The following is a 17,790-nucleotide window of genomic DNA, read 5'->3' on the forward strand; positions in this document are numbered from 1 at the left end:
AGTAAACAAGATATTTCATGATAAAACCAGATTTAAATAATACCTATCCACAAATCCAGCCCTACAGAAAGCACTAGAAGGAAAGAATCCAGCCTAAGGAAGTTAGATGCACCCATGAAAACATAGGCAATAGATAATCCCACACCAACATATACCAAAAAAGGGAAACACACAACACTACCACCAAAAAAATAATAGGAATTAACAATCACTGGTCATTAATATCCCTTAATATTAGTGGACTTAATTCACCTATAAAAAGACACAGGCTAAGCCGGGTGGTGGTGGCGCACGCCTTTAATCCCAGCACTCGGGAGGCAGAGCCAGGCGGATCTCTGTGAGTTCGAGGCCAGCCTGGGCTACCAAGTGAGCTCCAGAAAAGGCGCAAAGCTACGCAGAGAAACCCTGTCTCGAAAAACCAAAAAAAAAAAAAAAAAAAAAAAAAAAAAAAAAGACACAGGCTAACAATGCATATGAAAACAGGATCCATCCTTCTGTTGCATACAAGAAACACACCTCAACTTCAAAGACAGGCACTACCTCAGAGTAAAGGGCTGGGAAAAATCTTTCCAATCAAATGGACTTAAGAAGCAAGCTGGTGTAACTATCCTAATATCTAACAAAATAAACTACAAACTAAAACTAATCAAAAAAGATCTAAAAGAATATTACATATTCATCACAGGAAAAATCCATCAAGATGAAATCTCAATTCTAAACATGTATGCCCCAAATACAAGGGCACCAACATTTGTAAAAGAAACATTACTAAAGCTTAAATCACAGATCAAACCCTACACACTAATAGTGGGAGACTTCAACACCCCACTCTCACCACTGGAAAAGTCTGCCAGACAGAAACTTAACAGACAAATAAGAGAACTAATAGACATTATGACTCAAATGGGCTTAATAGATATCTACAGAACATTCCACCCAAACACAAAAGAATATACCTTCTTGTTAGCACCCCATTGAATCTTCTCTAAAACTGACCACATGCTCAGTCACAAAGCAAATCTCAACAGATATAAAAAATTAGAATAACCTGCTATATGTTATCAGACCACCATGGCTTAAAGTTAGATTCAACAACAACAGAAATTACAGAAAGCCTACAAACTCATGGAAACTGAATAATGCTCAACTAAATCACCACTGTGTCAAGGAAGAAATAAAGAAATTAAGATTTCCTAGAATTCAGTGAAAATTAATCCACAACATACCCAAACTTAGGGGGATATTATGAAAGCAGTGCTAAGAGGAAATTTCATAATTCTAAATGCCTACATGAAGAAGTTGGAGAAAGCTCACACTAGCTACTTAACAGCACACATGAAAGCTCTAGAATAAGAAGAATCAAACTCACCCAGGAGGTGTTGAAAAGGAGTGAGGGTAGTGGACATCCTGTCTTGTTCCTGATTTCGAGCTTTTCTCCATTTAGCATGATGATGGCTGCAGATTTCTCACACATAGCTTCTTTTTTCCTTTATGTTGAGGTATGTTCCTGCTGTGGATATCGCGCTGTATGCTGTGAATGTATTGCTCTGATTGGTTGATGAATAAAATGCTGATTGGCCAGTAGCCAGGCAGGAAGTATAGGCACATAGGTAAAGCCATGGAACACATGGCAACGTATAGATTAACAAAATGGGCTGAGTTTAAGTGTAAGCGCTAGTCAGTGGTAAGCCTGAGCTAATGGCCAAGGAGTTTTGATTAATGTAAGCTTCTGTGTATTTACTTGGTTCCAAGTGGCTGTGGGACTAGTGGGTGAGAGAGATTTGTCCTGACTGTGAGCCAGGTGGGACACAGAAAACTTTCAGCTACAAATGGCACCCAGACATGGGGCAAGAATTTCCACCCAAAACCTGAGAAAGCTTTAAAAAGGGTTCTAAAATGGAGCCAAGAGCAGCTTCCTAGTTGTGTCTCTCAGCTGTGATACAGAGATACCAAGGCATGCAGGCTTGAGCTACAGTATGGCAGGTTAATGGCATATGGGCTTGAGTGCTGCATGGCAGATTCCTGCCACAGTATACAGGGGTCTGCAAGCCATGCAGCACACTGTGTGGTGGATTTAACTTTTGCTAGTACACACACACACACACACAAAAAAAAAAAAAAAAAAAAAAAAAAAAAAAAAAAAAAAAAAAAAAAAAAAAGAATAAGAAGAGGTTTTTGGGATACATGTTGCTGGGAAGCATAGACCCACTGCTTCCCAGAGTTGGCAGTGAGCATTGTTCCCAGAGCTGGCTGTAAATGTAGTTTTGTCATGTTGGGAAACTGAGGTGGGCAGCAGCCAAAGCTTCCATTTCAGTCCTAGTCATTCTACAGTTTAAAGCAATAGATTCACAATAAAATGGATTCAGATGAGATAAACCCTTAACAGTTTACTGTAGATGTAACCAACTGTCTTATTAAATAAGAAACACAGAACCAATGCAAAGAAGAAAGCCAAGAGGTCAGAGCTAAGAGCTAAAACCTTACCCTTCCTCCTGCGGTGGTCCTACCTCTCTAAAAGAGAGCTACTTCCTGTGTTAAAGTCTTTATAAAGACTTTCAATTCTGCCTTCTCATTGGTTGTAAACCCATCCACATGACTGCCTTGTCACTGCCTGTCTGTACAGACCTCCAGGTCTTCTATGGTTGGTATTGAGATTAAAGGTGTGTGTATCCAATGCTGGCTGTATCCCTGAACACACAGAGATCTACCTAGCTCTGCCTACCAAGTGCTGGGATTAAAAGCGTGCACCACCACTGCCCAGCCTTCCTATGGCTCTAATAGCTCTGACCCCTGGGCAACTTTATTAACATACAAATAACATTTTAGTACAAATAAAATACCACCATATTTCCCCTTTTCTATTTTAATAAAAAGAAAAAAGGAAAAAGCTTATAACTAACATAAGAAAAACTATATACAAAAGTACAATAAATATATACAATATATACAAGTAATAAATACCTAAACAATGTCTAGTCCATTTGTATTTGACAAATTCAGAGAAAATAATTCCATTATCTATCCTATTTTGGTAAGTCCAAAATGTATCTAATTCACTTACTATCCTAATTAATCTTCAACTATAATTAACTAATCTTCAACTCCCTCAGAGACCCAAGAAGGAAATAATATTAGTTAACAAAAATAAAAACAGGAAGTACATGCAAGCAACTTCCAAACAATTGTGAGTTGACAGAAACAGCCAGCTGCCTGGACAGTCACCTGAGGTTTCTCTGCAGTCTTGGGGCATCATCTTCACCCTATAGGCTTAGCGTATCTGACAGACTCATTTGTGAAGTAGGTTGTACACAAGGTCAACAGTTCAACCTCACATTGGGTGAGAGCAGTCCATGTACCAGAAACACCTGAATTCCACTAGTGTCATGTCATGATTCAGGATTTTAAATTCTGGAAATTGTTGATGTTTTTTTTTAATTCAGCTGTCTATTCTTCTTGGCTATATGTGTATGTGGCTTCATCTCATCATCCCGTTCTTCTCTACATCCCTCTATTAAATGCCATTCTAATATTGAGAGGCGTGAGCTTAGTTATTCTTCAAGAATAACTGTTTCAGCTGCTGTTCCATAGCACATCAGAAGCCATCGGCCCACTGCCTGTTCAGCTGCCTTCGAAGAAAAGGGCACTGTACTTTTTCCAGATTGTGAAGGCCACTTCAGGGATGGTGCCATATTGTCCTTGCCTCAGAGTATGCCCTTTGATAAAGCCATAACCACACTTGTTTTGGCAAGAATCAGTAGTACTTTGTTTCGTGTCTTGTCTGTCCTGTTTGTCAGCAGTTGATTCGAGGATACTTTGTTGTCCAGTGGCTAACTTTTGCCACAATGAAAATTAACTCCAATTGCAGTTTTTTTAATGCCCATATTTTCTCTGAAGTAGATTGGTACTGCCAGGAGCTGACATGTCTCATAGTCATAACAAAAAAGAAAAATTTTCTAAGTTATTAAAACATTTTAAATGCCATATTCTGTAGATTTCTGAAGGGTTTGAAGATGACTTGTCTATCTAAAATATATCTGCTCAATCTTGAAAACATACCTAATATGACTACAAGTTCTATTATAATGTCTAACTACTGACAAAGTCTCAATTTTCCTTTCCAAATCAAGTCAGAGATTTTTTTTCCACATAAGTTTTTAATTTTTTATTTGGTAAAAATATCCATTCCAATATAATATCTTCCCTCTGCATTAATATTCCTGTAGGAGAATGCCTAGAAGGTAAAATAACCAAAATGCAATCCAGCATTAATTACAGTGTGTATAAAAATGTACATAGGCTTGGAAGAGAGAGGAAAAGGGATATAGACAGTTATATAAAGAAATAGAAAGTTTTAAAAAATACAGTCTTTAAAGAGACAGTAAAGGTAATATAAAAAATAAGTCACATAAAATGGATATTACACAGAGAATCTGGATTGGGATTTTTAACTGCAGAAAGACATTTGATTGTAAAAGCAGCTGAGTTAAATCAATACATATATTTTGAAGATATCTTGATTTCAAAGTCTATGTCTAAGCTTACATTGCTTTGGAAAAGAGGTTCTGCTTTTGTTTTCACAGAAGTTGAGAACCTATGGATTACTTCCAGGCTAATGTGGTTTGACCAGCCGAGATCCCCTGAAAGGTCTCCAATGACACAATGGCCCAGATCATCCAACATCCAAAATCAACTTCAAGGCAACTGGCTCAGAAAATACAGCCTCACAGACTACTCCAGTGAGAACTTGATCATAATCCTAGAATTTTCTTTGTGTTCCCATAAGTTTACCAGTGCCCTTTATCAGCAGAAAGTAGCCTAGAACACTATGCCCACATTCCCCCCAAAAAATGGATTATGGATATTTGTCTTTGTTTAGGTTGTTGGTTACAAATTATTATTTGTCATAATCAATATCTTTCTAAAAGAAGCAAGGGGGATATGATATGGAAAATAGGATATAGATAGGATAGGATAAAAGGATGGATTGTTGAACCTACTTTTAAAGAGCAACTTATTTAAAATGTTTTACATTGGTATAGATATTAGTTTATTACTACAAATTTAATTTTGTTATACTGTATGCATATTTCTGCTCTTGTTTAAGGTATTATGTTTAGGTAACTCATTTAAATTGTAATGGATAATTAGGAAATGCAGATTAATAATTAGTCATCTATGATAATCAAACATATAGTCATGTTACTTAAGTTTTCTATGTATACATGGATATATTTCAATTAGGTAGGTAATCTTCAAACACTTCAAAAACCTGCAGAATATGGCATTTAAAATGTTTTAAAAACTTAGACTTTCTGGACAATGAAACATATCTGCTCCCAGTAGCACCAATTTATTTCAAAGAGAAAGATGGGCAATGAAGATACTCCATATGGAGTTTATCTTCTTTTTGGCAAAATAGCCATTTGGGCAATAAATTTTTCTTGCCTAGACTGCTTGACAAAATGTTATATCGACTGGACATGCAGGACCCATAGAAAGGTTACCACTGAACTTTACAAGGCGAGATGGTCCTTCAGGATCCCATTTCACACAGGATACTACCAGACATTCTACAGGACACAGAGAGAAGCAACTGAGAGATTCTAGGCCTATAGGCTGAAGATGGATGCCCCAATGTTGCAGAGGAACTTAGGATGACTGTCCAGGCAGGCAGCTGTCTCTGACATTTCCAGAATTTTAGAAGTTGCTTACAATGCATTTCCTGTTTACTTAGGTAATATTATAACCATCTGAGGTCTTCTAGGTAGTTGAAGACTAGATAGTTATAATTTTCCTTGGTTATGATAAAAGATAAATTAGATTTGAAACTTTAGACTCACAAATGTAGGATAGATAGAATATTTTCTTTAATTTTGCCAAATAGACTAGATATTGTAACTGTAATTCTTGCTTGGTAACTGTTTTGTTATATGTAATTTTGGTATGTTGGAGTTGAAACCTTCCTTTTTGAAAAAAAAAGGGGGAAGTGCTGTGGATATCGCTCTGTATGCTGTGAATGTATTGCTCTGATTGGTTGATAAATAAAATGCTGATTGGTTAGTAGCCAGGCAGGAAGTACAGGCAGGATAAACAGACAAGGAAATTCTGGGAAGGGAAGGCTGAGTGAGGAGAGATGCCAACCCTCTGTCCAGGGAGCAGCATGTAATGGCACACAGGTAAATCCGTGGAACACATGGCAACATATAGATTAACAAAATGGGCTGAGTTTAAGTAAGTGTAAGAGCTAGTCAGGAAAGCCTGAGCTAATGGTCAAGCAGTTTTAATTAATATAAGCTTCTGTGTATTTACTTGGGTCCGAGCGGCTGTGGGACTGGTGGGTGAGTCAGATTTGTCCTGACTGTGGGCCAGGTGGGACACAGGAAAGCTTCAGCTACATGTTCCCTCTAGTCCTACATTCTCTGGGCTTTTAGCATGGAGTCATATTGGATTTTGCACTGGCTTTTTCTGTATTGTTGAAATGATCTTATTATTTTTCTCTTTATTTATGTGGTTTATTACATTTATTGACTTGTGTATGTTGAATCATGCCTGCATTTCAGGAATAAAGCCAACCTGGTCATGGTATATAATATTTTTGATGTATGTCTGTATTCTGTTGCAAATGTTTTACTGAGCATTTTTGAGTCTATGTTCATTAGGAAAGCTGATGTGTTATTGTTGTATCTTTAGTTGTTTATTAGAGTGGCAGTGGCTTTGTAGAAGGAATTTGGGAGTACTTCTTTTGTTTCTTTCTTTTTTTTTTTTTTTTTAATAGTTTAGGAAGGATTGACTTTAGATTTTCTTAGGTAGAATCATGCTGTGAACCCGTCTGTCCCTAGCCTCTTTTTGGCTGGAAGGCTTTTTATTACTATTTCAAGCTCCTCATTTGTTATGGGTCTGTTCAGGTTTCTAACTTCCTCTTGGTTTAATTTTGGTGGTTCGTTGAATCTAGAAATTTATCAATTTCCTTTTGGTTTTCCAACTAAATGAAGTATGGGTTTGTAAAGCCCTCCCTTATAGTGTTCTGAATTTCTTTGGTGTCTCTTGTAATGTTTCCCTGCTTATTTCTGATTTTGTTATTTTGAGTACTCTCTTTTTTTCTTTTGGTTTGTTGGGCCAAGAGTCTGTCTATCTTGTTTATTTTCTCAAAGAACCTACTCTTAAGTTCATTAAATTTTTGTAATTTTTTTTCTGTATTTCACTGATTCCTACACTGATTATATTATTGCTTGCCTTTGATTGGGTTCGTATTTAGTTTTTTCTTATTTTTCCAACTTTTTGAGTTGCATCATTAAGCCATTTATTTGAGCTATTTCTGGTTTTTAAATATAGGCACTCAGAGCTATAAATTTCCCTTGTAAGATGGCTTTCATTGTGTTATAGAGGTTTTGTTGTGTTGTGTTTCTTTTTCATTTACTTCCAGGAAATGTTTTTAATGTCTTTCTTGTTTTCTTCTTGTATCCGTTCATCATTCAGTAAGGGATTATTTAATCTCCATGGGTCTGTGATTTAACTAGAGTTTTAGTTGCTTCCAATTTTATTTTTTATTGCATTGTAGTCACATAGGAAACAAGAAGTGCCTTTGTGAAGGACTTTACCGGCTCCATCTTAGGGGAAGGGCCGCCATCTCAGATCACCTGCTGTACTCAGTTCCTGAAAGGACCTCAGGAATGTGCCATGACAACTTGAATGGATACAGAGCAGTATCCTCCTGCAGACATCCTGTCTGTGGTTTATGGCCCTTGAAGATATCTAGATAATCCTGCTGAGCAGTCCAGATAATCCCGTTCAGCGGGTTGTGGTTCCTCGACAAAAGTCTAACCCAATGGTTTCGCGCCCAAAGTCTAGACCAATAGTTTCAAAAAAATCACCTTGCCCCATATCTCTTCTACCCAATCCCAAGTTGCCAATTCCAGGCTTGTGGTTTTTCTCTATAAAAACTCTCTACACCTGGGTTTGTGGCTGCCGCCACATTTTCTTCCATCTGCAGTGCGGTGGCCCAGATTGAACCTGAGTAAAAGGACCCTTATGCGCTTACATTGGAAACCGACTCCTTGGTAGTCTCTGGGGGTTTCGAGAAATGAGTACAACACCTTCAATTTTTTTTTTTTTTTTTTGAATTTGTAAAAATTTGTTTTGTGTCCCAGGATATGGTCTTCTTTAGAAAAGTTTCTAGGTGCTACTGAATAGAAGCATACTATTTGGTGTTTAGGTGGAATGTTCCATAGGTTTATGTCAAGTCCATTTGATGTATAGTGTCAATTTTATCACAGACTGAGAGACCAGCTCCCAATCTGCTCCAGGGTAGCAAAAAGAAGATCTCAGAGTAGCAAGGGTTTAGGAAAAATTCTTATCTGAGGGCTAGACCTTTTCTATCTGAGGGGAAAATAAACACAGACACTTTCTGATTGTAACTTTCTCTTTACTTCATCTTGAAAGATCTCTCTGAATAATCTCTCATCACAGTTTCCTAATTAGCTCTTCACCCCTTCTCATTCTCTACTCAGCAGCTTCTCTAATTCACCGTCACTGCCTCCACATCTCTCTCTATACCTTTCCTCTTCACTCTCTCTGCACCTCCGCTGCCCTGCTCTCTTTTGCTGTTCCTCCTCAGTCCCTCTCTCTACATTGCTCCTGCTCTGTTCCACAGCCAAAATCTGGACAATTATAGGCTACATTTTTCAGGGCTCTACCCATTCTCAAAACAAAGGATAAGTCACATAGTTTCTCTTAGGCTAGTAATGTCACGTTGACCCATGCATGTTGGTGAGGGTTCCCAGACAATAAACAATTAGCTGAACCTTGAGTGGTCAGGGTACATGCAGAAAGGGAGCTACTGCAAGGACTGTGTCTTGATGTAAACAGCCTGGCCTTGATTTAGCAATAAACAACACCTAGGAATTAGTCTTTGCATATTCTCTGTAGAGGCAGCTTAGTCTGTTGGACTAGTTCTAAGGTCTTTGCAAAATATGTAAAGGACTGTTTTTGAGACTGAGAATACTGTTACTTTCCTGTGTCAGTAAAAAAGAAGATTCTGCTAATACTTCTGTTCATCAGAATTATACAGCTTAAACAGAAATTCACAGTTAAGTATGTGCCCAAAGATGTAAAAATACACTACCAAAGGGCTGTGGAAAGCACCCCACAGGTGTTCTTATTAGGGAGGCAAGGCAGTGGCACCTGAGAAAGTCACAGACCGCAAACAACCGGTTTCCACAGCCAATGATCCCACGACTTTGCCAGGTGGGGCTCCCCATCAGGGAGTTATACGTCTGGTGGGGTGACTTGTAAAACACTACTTGTCACCTGCTGTATACTCCCACGGCCCTCTGCACAATTAATTCTGATATTTCTCTATTTTTTTTCTAGATGACCTGTCTATTGGAGGATGTGGAATATTGAAATCACATACTATCAGTGGATTGATGTTAATCAGTGTCCTTAAATCCAGTAGAACATTTTTAAAAAACTGAAACTAGTTAACTTGGAGTTTAGTGGATGCATGTTTAGGATAGTAATGTCTTCTTGGTTAGCTGCTCCCTTGATAAGAATTAATTGTTCCTCTTTAGTTTTTTCTGATTAATTTTAGTTTGAAATCTATTTAGTCAACTTTTAGGATAGCTATACCTGTTTGCTTTCTGGTCCCATTTGATTGGAGTGGTTTTGTCCATCCCTTCACTCTAAAGTGGTACCTATTTTTTTTTTTTTTGCTGAGGGAGGGGGTAGTGGAGGGTGTGAGACAGGGTTTCTCTGTGTAGCCCTGGCTGGCCTGGAACTCACTTTGTAGACCAGGTTGGCCTTGAACTCACAGAGATCCTACTGCCTCTGCCTCCTGAGTGCTGGGATTAAAGGTGTGCGCCACCACCACCTGGCCTAAGGTAGTACCTATTTTTACAGCTAAGATGTGTTTCTTGTAGGCAACAGAGGGATTGTTTCTTGATCCATTCAGTCCACCTGTGTCTTTCAGTTGGAGAACTGAGGCCACTGATATTTAAAGTTATTATTGAAATGTGTGTGTGGATTGTAGTCATTGTGTTGTTGTATTTTCCTTTTGTTGTTTGTATTCTCCCTGGTACTTTGTGTTTTAATGATTATGGCTTTGTAATTTTTTCCCACATGTCTCTGCTATGTTCATTCATCTTTTCAGCCTGAAATAATGCTTCCTGTGTTTTCTTCATGTTCAGTTTGTTTGGTATAAAATTTTTAGGTTGTTTACATTGTAGAACGTTTTTTCTTTCTCCTTCAAATATGGCAGATAGTTTTGCAGGGTATTTTTTTTTTTTTTTTTTTTTTTCGAGAGGGTTTCTCTGTGTAGCTTTGCGCTTTCTGAGTCACTTGTAGCCAGCTGCCTCGACTCACAGAGATCCGCCTGGCTCTGCCTCCCGAGTGCTGGGATTAAAGGCGTGCGCCACCAACGCCCGGCTTTTGCAGGGTATTTTATTTTAGATTGGTCATCATAATCTTTTAGGACTTGGAATGCATTCTCCAATCTATTCTGGCTTTCTAAGTTTCCATTGAGAAATCAGCTGTTCTTTTGATGGGTTTTCCTTTATATATGGACTTGTGTTTTTCTGTCTTGCAGCTTTCAATACACTTTCTTTGTTATTTATATTTAGTGTCTTAGTTAGGGTTACTATTGCTGCGAAGAGACATCATGACCAAGGCAATTCATACAAAAGAAATCATTTAATTGGGAGCTTGCTTATAGTTTCAGAGTCTAGTTCATTATCATCATAGTGAAGAGCATGGTGGCAATCAGGCATGGTGCTGGAGAAGTAGCTGAGAGCTATATCCTGACAGAGAGAGAGGGGGGGGGAGAGGAGAGGAGAGGGAGAGGGAGAGGGAGAGGGAGAGGGAGAGGGAGAGGGAGAGAGAGAGAGAGAGAGAGAGAGAGAGAGAGAGAGAGAGAGAGAGAGACTCTGGGCTTGGCATAGACTTTTGAAACTTTAAAGCCTACCCCCAGTGACAACTTCTTCCAACAAGGCCATGACTCTTAATCTTTTTTAAATAGTGCCACTCTCTGATGACTAAGCATTCAAATATATGAACCTAAGGCAGCCATACTTATTCAACCCACCAGATTCCACTCCCTGGCCTCCATAAGTTTGTAGCCATATCATAATGCAAAATTGCATTCAGTCCAACTTCAAAAGTTTCCATAGTCTGTCACAGTCTCAACTGTTATTTATTGAGCAGCTCAATGTTTTCCATTAAGTGGTGCTATTTATTGTGCGAGAAAAGCCACAAGGTATAACAAAACCCCCTATAAGAGTTCGTTAAGGGAAGGGAACAGAAAGGATGTGATAAGTCAATGGAAATGATTGTGCAGGAAAAAGGGATAAGTGGGACCCACTTTTATAGATTACCCTGCACATGCAAATATGGGTTTACATAGCTACACCACACATGCACATAGATTACGTGATCATGATGCAGCACATGGATTATGTAGGATGTAAGGCCCTGGGATGACTAAGCATCTTGCCAGTGCATGTGTGGTCATGGGGGAGTGGCTAGGAATTCTAACATCATCACCATTTAAAAGTCTCAAATTCAAGTCTTTACTGAGACTCATGGCAATCTCTTAACTGTAATCTCCTATAAAACCAAAATCAAAAAGCAGATCACATACTCCAATGTACAATGGTGTAGAATATACATTACCAATCCAAAACAGAGTAAAAGGGAGCAGATTGAGAAATACTTGACCAAAGCAAAACTGAAAACCATCAGGAAAAACTCCAAACTCTGCATGTTCATGTCTGATAGTTAAATGCTCTTCAGATCTCCAACTCCTTTCATATTTGTTGATTGCAACATACTTCTTTCTCTAAGGCTGATTACATACCCAGTCTGCAAAGGCCTTGGCAGGTATCCCATGACTCTGGAATTTCCAACATCTTGGGTCTTCATGAAATCCCAGCTATATAGCTTCATGCAGTGGTCCCTCTGGGCCTCCATGCAAGGACATCCCTGGCATACGCCTGGCCTCTGTGGCTTTTCTGAGCCACAGAGGGAGACTCCACAATCTTTCTCTGGTATTCTTGACTCTAAAGCCAGAACTACATGATTGAAGCTGCCAAGTTCTGCTGCTTGCTGGGTTTGGAACTTGGCTCCCTCTCAAATACATTTGCATCGGCTTTCTGTTTTTGATGGTTTCCTTCACTTCGTAGGCTTTTCTTTAGTATCTTTTCACAAGTTGGAAGCTTAGTTGGGTGTAGTCTTGCCTTGAGGTCACCACTCCCGATTCCATTTAGTATCAGGATTGTCTTTAAACTTACCATCTTGAGTACTGGACTTGGGGCTCCATTACTACATTTTCCTGGTGCTCCTTTTCTCTCCAAGATATCCATTCTGTGTTTTCCTTGCTCTACTTGCTCCTTTCATTAGAGACCTGCATGAGTGTGGCCACTAACAATCATGTGACTGGGTCAATGCCAGGCTGAGAGCTCACTGAAAACCATGTGACTGGGTCAATGCCAGGCTGAGAGCTCACTGAAAACCATGTGACTGGGTCAGCCAGGCTGAGTGGTCACTGACAACCATGTGACTGGGTCAATGCCAGGCTGAGTGGCCACTAACAACCATGTGACTGGGTCAATGCCAGGCTGAGTAGCCACTGACAACCATGTGACAGGCTCAATGCCAGGCTGTCTTGAAATCTCTCCTGCTAACACTATTAATTCGAATTTACCCTCAGGCAGATTTTTAGGACAAGGGTAAAAACAGTCACATTCTTTGTCAAAATATCACAAGAATGGTCTCTAGGCCACTGGCTAATATTCTTCTCCTCTAAAACCTTTTGAGCCAGGCCATCATAATCTACATTGCTCCCAGCTCTATTGTCTTCCACGTCTTTACTAACATGGCCCATTGAGCCCCGATTAAAGCATTCACCTGCTTTCTTAATCCACAGTCCCAAAGTCTACCTTCTGTCAACAAGCCTGTCACAGCAAAACCCTCTCACTGGTACCAACTTCTGTCTTAGTTGTGTTCTATTGCTGCGAAGAGACACCATGCCTAAGGCACCTCTTATAAAAGAAAACATTTAATTTGGAGCTTGCTTAGAATTGCAGAGATTTAGTCCATTATCATAATGTTGGGGAGCACAGTGGCAGGCAAAGCATGGTGCTGGAGAAGTAGCTGAGAGCTACATCCTAATCTGTAGGCAGAGAGAGAGAGAGAGAGAGAGAGAGAGAGAGAGAGAGAGAGAGAGAGAGAGAGAGCGCATCTTGAGAACCCTGCAAACTAACACATCCATACCAAAAATATCTGTGAGAATCTGAGGCTGTCCCAAGCCTGAGGACTCTAGCCGGGCCCTGTCGGCCTCTTCTCGCTGATTCCCCCAGCACAGGGGATTGGGCTCAGTGGCTAATACTGACCTGCCAGTGCGTGTTCACTTAGCATAGACGTAATAACGTGTGGGGGGAAGAAAGAAACACAGCTTATTTGCTGTGTTGGTATTTGTGTATGTTCAGGCTCCCACAGGTGTCAGGGAACCCCCACTGTCAGAATGCAGGCCAAAGGATTCCTTGTGCTCCCCATTGCTCTGAATCCTCTCCTCTGGGGACTCCCACAGAGCTGTCACATTGTGCTGTATTCACTCCTTGTTGTCCGTCCTTTGGTTCTGGAGGAAAGATTCTATCTTCTTTCTGGGTTTTAGGAAATATTCACTGGAGGCCACTGATGACATTTGCCATCAGGGTGCAGGTCTGTGTCAGCCACTCTGTACTTCCATGCCAGTTGGCATAATCATAATGCCTTCTGACTGGTGCCTGGCTGGATGTGAGCTTTAAGACCTAATTTTGATGTCAGCTGCTATGACACCCCCACCACCAGCTCTCCCCATGGGCAGCTTTCTGACTCAGTCCCTCTGTGCAGTGGGGCCTGGGAGCTGGCTACCTGCTAACTCTCGGGGCCTTGCCCACACAGAGGCTACTGCTGGTTCCAGTGAGATGAGGACTGGGAGAAAGGAGACTGAGACAGCTTGCTGAAGAACTCACCGGAAGCTACAGCAGCTCAACTTCCTGTGCCACTCTTTGCCATCTGCCCTGGGGATGAGTCAGCTCGGGCTCATCCCTGATGAAAGTCCAGGAACCCTGATTTAAAAGCGGAATGTGGCAGACCCATTCAGGATCAGTGTTTGCATATGAAAATACCAGCTGTTGGCAGGGCAGCCGGGGAGGAAGGCTGTATTTTAGCCCTTGGCTTGTGTGTGGGTGGTGAAGTCTGTCCAGTTTCCTGTGAAGAAAGCAGATCTTACATTCTTAGGGTGTCACCACAGCAGGCTGGCTGGTGACATTTTTGAGGGGTCACCTGTCCTTGAGCACTGGCCTCCTCCGACCCTCTGCAGCACCTCTGGGTGCCCTGGGATGTGAAGGGGCTCACAGCATCCACACGGAGCCTTTTCTTTTCTTATTTCTTTGGAGAAGACATAATATCTTGTCTCTTCCTTTGCTTCTCCGCCTCCTATTAGCAGGGTGACTGGGTTTGATAGCTCACTCTTGGGGGGAGGCACTGCCTGGTGAGAAGAGCCTTGGGTGGGGGGGTGTCAGCATGGATGCCAGGTTGCGAGGCCTTGCCGGTGCTAATACAACCAGGAGGCACAATGAGCTCTTCTCTGAGTTCGAGATTGGAATTTAAATGAAACCTCATTTAGCTAGACGCTCCCTTTTGATTTATCGGCAGACGCCTCTTGCTGCTCGAGCCTTGTTAAATCGCTGGCAAACACTTCACTGACCAGCTGTTCCCATTAAGCCGAAAGCATGCTGCGGAGCAGGGTCAATCCCCTTGCACTTTGGATGGCTCTTATATGTTGTCCCTGTGGAGCAGCCACTGGGAGGACATTATCCCCCGCACCCTGGGAGATGGCTGGTTAGTGGGAACGAGGGATTCTTATGCCGATGGGTGGGAATGGGCAGGCACGAGGTACCACACTGGACTTGCAATATCACTCTATTCTGCCTTCAGGGTTCCTGCCTGTCACTTTAGTCTTTGAGTGAAGGCAAAGACCTGATGCCCAGTCTTTGAGCTGATATTAGGAGATGTTTACTCTGTGGATTAAGGAGCTCAACACTTGTGTAATGCTCTCCCCAACTCATCAGCTGCGGTTATGGTTTTTCTGAGACTGAGTTGGTACCAAGCCCAGACCTCGATGTACCTCATCATACCATGGTGTTCCAAGAAGGGGTGAATTCGTTTTCATCAATCATCTCAATCATGCAGGTGTCCCTGTGGGAGCCTCAGAGCTGTCTGCCAGTGCATGCTACATTGTTGTGTGACTAGAAATGAGTCTCTATCCATGGGCTGGACACCACCTGGTGCTGGAGCCAAGGGCTAGGCAAATATTCCTCATATGCATCTTCTGCCTCCACTCCTAGCCTCTGTGTGGGCCTCTGCGGAGCAGCTCAGCAACTACAGACTTGCATGGGGTGAGGGCTTCAGTCACAGCTTGAACTATAGGAAGCTGCCTGGCTGCCTGCCTGGCCTCTTCCCTAGGGTATGCTTTCCCTAGTCCTCAGAGCTTTATCCCTCTTTATCTCCTGCTCTCATTTGCTTGTGTTTTCCCAAACCAAAGCCCCATGAGGTCAAGAGTGACCCCTTCTGTGGGGAATGAGTCCAGATCAGAGTGACTTTTGGAGTCCCTTAGGGAGGAGGCCTTTTCCAATCGAGTCAATGACTTGGCCACTGGATTGGGTCTGTGGAGGGCTTGTGTGCTAGATCTGGGGGTGGGAGAGCTGAGTGTTTGGAGTCAGGGATGGCAGAGCTGCTCATACAGGAATTCCAGTGGGAGGGACTCGGGTGAATTTTTTGTTCATAAGAAACTATTCAGTCTCAAATGTTTTATGATAGCGGCGGGAGATGGGCTAAAACATCTTCCATCCATGTTTCTTCAACCGCTGATTCATTCACTTGGCAAATATGTCGTGGTAGTCTGTGATTGGTTAGGTACTCAGAACTATAAATATCAGAGGCCTTTCAAGATAGTGGGTACTTGTAATCAGACAGGGGGAAGCACCCATGAAGAAGAGTGCCCAGTGAGATGGGAAAGGCAGATGATCTAATGGGAGGGCATCCTGACTGAACTAGGAGTGGGTGACAGGATGAAGCTCAGAGGGAGAAGACCAGTCAACAGTATGGAGCCTTGCCCTGGTATTGAGCAGGCAAGACTAGCAAAGCAAGGTGGAAGGGTGATGGGACCCTGTGTGGAAAGAACAGTGTGACAGGCATAGATGCGTCACGCGATGCACACAGACCACGGCAGCATTTGTTTCGCCTGGAATGTGGAGTGCATCTGGCCAGCTCCACTGAGCCGGAGAGGCCAACACAAAAGGGCTCTTGGCTCCTGGGTACAATGGCTTGAATTTTATCCAGAGACAATCAGGACCCACAGAAGTGTTCAAAAGCATTGCTCTGCGTGTGTTTTACTCATTACTCTCACTTGTCTATGTACCATCTAGACTGTAAGCCTCCGGGGCAGAGAGTTTGATCTGTTTCGTTCATTGTGATATCCTGAGAACATTCTGGTATGAAGGTAACGACTTCATGTATAGATTTGTGTTTAGAAGACTCAGCCTGAAAGACACTGGGTGGAGCTGATAAGTGGTGTTGGACGATATTACTTAGAGAAACCAGAGGTGCTACGAGTTGAGAGACAAGAGAATGTAAGTCAGCCAGGAAGCTTCTGGAAGTCCCAGCTGTCTGGAGAGGCTGCCTGGTGCTCTTTCATTCCTAGGACAGGCTCCTTTCTCCAGCTCCTCCTCCACCATGGCAGCAGACCACACAATCAGCAAATAGCTACTGAGCCCCTCTTAGCCAGCCAGCCACAAAGACAGCAGAGTGCAGACACAGCCCAGGAATCTGCCCTCACGGCTTGACTTCCCAACCGGAGGTCGCTGAGGCTAAGTGAGTGTGTAAGGCAGTTGTGTGGTGAGCGTGTTAGTGGGGAGTTTCCTGTCGAATGTGTGCTTACCCTGGACTGGGCTAGAAGCTCCTCTGTATCTTTTTCCCCTGGGGTGTTTTCTTGGTTGTATCAACTTCATTGGCCCTTTACACACAGAGTAGAAAAGATCCAGCTGATCCTGACAAGTAACTGCGTAGTTGAACTTTCACCTTTCTTTTTGAATTCAATTCAATTAAAAATTTTCCTCAAGCTTGTACAAATTGTATGCTGAGTATATTCTTTATACCTCCCTTCTCCTCTCCTTCTTTCTATTGACCTCTCTGTCCCCTTTGATAGTTTTAATTCTACATATATATGCAAATGTATGATTTTATGTATCTCTATAGAATCCGAGAGCAATGAAGGAAGGAAAACATACATTATTTATCTTCTGGAAAATCTCTCTCTCTTATACACACACACACACACACACACACACACACACACACACACACATACCCTGGCCCATGTCTCTGTTGGTAGGCACTTACTTAGCTTGGTTCTGTAACTTACCTATTGTGAATAGTGCTGAGGTGAACATTGATGTACAACTGTCTCCTTGAACTCCTCTGGATAAACACCCTGAAGTGATACAGCTGGGTCATCGGGTGCGGGTTTGCTTTCAGTGCTTTGAGAACCTTCCGTCCTGGCTGGACCAGTTTGCATCCCCACCAGTAGTCTGTCGGGCTCCTGTGGTCCATGTCCTTACCAGCGTTTGCTATTATTTGTTTTCTTGAAAGTGCCGTTCTGAGTGAGGTGGGTTAGAATCTCTGAGGAGTTTTAATTTGCATCTCTCTGAGGCTAGCGTGGCTGAACATTTTTTTTCATGTCTTTATTAGTCACTTTTA

This window comes from Peromyscus leucopus, chromosome 2, assembly GCF_004664715.2.
Source record: "Peromyscus leucopus breed LL Stock chromosome 2, UCI_PerLeu_2.1, whole genome shotgun sequence".
NCBI lineage: Eukaryota > Metazoa > Chordata > Mammalia > Rodentia > Cricetidae > Peromyscus > Peromyscus leucopus.